Source organism: Cydia fagiglandana, chromosome 26 (assembly GCF_963556715.1).
Source record: "Cydia fagiglandana chromosome 26, ilCydFagi1.1, whole genome shotgun sequence".
Lineage (NCBI taxonomy): Eukaryota > Metazoa > Arthropoda > Insecta > Lepidoptera > Tortricidae > Cydia > Cydia fagiglandana.
Genome location: NC_085957.1, coordinates 1 through 2,500, shown reverse-complemented (window position 1 = coordinate 2,500; position 2,500 = coordinate 1). Strand labels below are relative to the sequence as shown.

Below are 2,500 nucleotides of genomic sequence, written 5' to 3'. Positions count from 1 at the left end.
GGATCGCTAGATGACATATTTACGGTTAGAACTAGGGCGGTATCTAATCGCCTTCGAACCTCTAACTTTCGTTCTTGATTGATGAAAACACCTTTGGCAAATGCTTTCGCTGATGTTCGTCTTGCGACGATCCAAGAATTTCACCTCTAACGTCGCAATACGAATGCCCCCAGTTATCCCTATTAATCATTACCTCGGAGTTCTGAAAACCAACAAAATAGAACCGAGATCATATTCTATTATTCCATGCACGAAATATTCAAGCAGCATTTTGAGCCCGCTTTGAGCACTCTAATTTGTTCAAAGTAAAATTGTCGGCCCACCTCGACACTCACTGAAGAGCATCGCGATAGGATTTTTATATTGAACCGTACTTTTACATACGATTCACCGACGATATGCTCCGCAAACGTGTCAGTATCGATTCGGATGAATCGCACCGACAGTGCGTAGCACAAATGCAACTACGAGCTTTTTAACCGCAACAATTTTAGTATACGCTATTGGAGCTGGAGTTACCGCGGCTGCTGGCACCAGACTTGCCCTCCAATTGTTCCTCGTTAAAATATTTAAAGTGTACTCATTCCGATTACGAGGCCTCGTAAGAGTCCCGTATCGTTATTTTTCGTCACTACCTCCCCGTGCCGGGAGTGGGTAATTTGCGCGCCTGCTGCCTTCCTTGGATGTGGTAGCCGTTTCTCAGGCTCCCTCTCCGGAATCGAACCCTGATTCCCCGTTACCCGTGACAACCATGGTAGTCGCAGAAACTACCATCGAAAGTTGATAAGGCAGACATTTGAAAGATGCGTCGCCGGTACTGGACCGTGCGATCTGCAAAAGTTATCCAGATTCATCAAAATGTTACGACTTCGGACGCGAGGCCCTCCGCCGATTGGTTTTGATCTAATAAAAGCACTCATCCCATCACTGGTCAGAGTTCTGATTGCATGTATTAGCTCTAGAATTACCACAGTTATCCAAGTAACTGAGTAAGATCTAAGGAACCAAAACTGATATATTGAGCCATTCGCGGTATCGCCTTAATACGGCTTGCACTGAGACATGCATGGCTTAATCTTTGAGACAAGCATATAACTACTGGCAGGATCAACCAGGGAGCTGCCGTGTTCATGTGAGTCTTGTTCAGAGACACAAAACACTAGCGCCGACGCGTGCGCGCCAATATCATCTATGTATATTATACTACACAACACACACAGACGACGGAGACCGCACGCGTAAGACACGAGTCGTATACGACACACGCCACCATTCGGATATACCGAAATCGACGTGGCGTATCGTAGACTGGTGGATATTTTACTTACCACTCTATTCTACCTGGTGGTACAGACACACACGCGTGCGTGCGTGTACCTTAGGTAGGTAGCGGGTGAGTAAAGCGCGCACATACACACACACATAGTGTGTGATGTTTCATAGCGCCGATATGTAATCGAACGTTCTTCCACGACCAGACATAAAAATTTCACTATTTTTTTTTTTTAATTTTTAGATTCTTTTTTTAACATAGTCGTTCGTTACGATTTATATCGCTCGCCAGGTATTATAGAGCCCTCAAAACCCTCACAACCAATACAGTATAATGAAACTTACATCAAAGCGTATCCCCACCACCGCTAAACCACTAACCGCAATTACAATTGCGTATTTGAAGGTTTCGCGATATGAAAACACCGAGAGAGAGTTTCAAAAACCGTATTACCGTTAAGGGTTATAAATTGTTCTTTGTTTTAAATCGGATTATCATCCGATCGATCCTCGCCACACGTATAGGAGAACACACTATTTTCTCGCAAATATGTTGTCATCATTCAAACCAATCGGCAACGTTGCGTCGTCTCGAATTGGCGATGGTGACAGACAATCTGCAAGTAAATACTGCGCGCGTTGTACTCTCCCCCGTGGGTAAGGATAGAATATATCTCCCGTCTGTCACGTTTCAATATTAAAACGCGTAAACTAGGACCAAAGTGCAAATAAATAATACAACGGTCGGTCCACACCAGCATGTGTAATATACATGGGTGGTGCGCGTGTGACCGCCGCGCTCCCTAAAAGCTCCGAGGAGCAGCAGTTGTTTCGTGTTGTTGTAGATACCTAACTAGGTATAGGGTACTTACATTTTTCTTATGATAAATCTTATAATACATATATTATAAGTTTATAAGTAACATAAGTACATACACCAACTTTAGGTATTTTACTGGAAAATTTGCTGCGAGACTATAACCATTTCAAGGACATAATAATTTGGTTAGGTTAGGTTAGGTTAGGTTAGGTTAGATTAATAAAAAAAAAAAATTAGGTTAGGTTAAGTTAAAAAAAAAAACAAGAAAAAAAAAGTTAGGTTAGGTTAGGTTAGGTTAGGTAAAAAAAACAAAAAAAAAAAAAAAAAAAGTTAGGTTAGGTTAGGTTAGGTTAGGTTAGGTTAGGTTAGGTTAGGTTAGGTTAAAAAAAAAAAAAATATGGCGAACAA

General features: G+C 41.9%; 1 non-coding gene across 1 annotated transcript in view; it reads right to left on the bottom strand.

Moving 5' to 3' along the window:
- Positions 1-1,118, bottom strand: part of LOC134677733 (small subunit ribosomal RNA) — a 1,908-nt gene extending 790 nt beyond the window's left edge. The window contains exon 1 of the ribosomal RNA XR_010100088.1: positions 1-1,118. This exon is cut by the window's left edge and continues 790 nt beyond it. This is a non-coding gene — a ribosomal RNA (small subunit ribosomal RNA).
- Between the last annotated feature and the right edge of the window lie 1,382 nt (positions 1,119-2,500).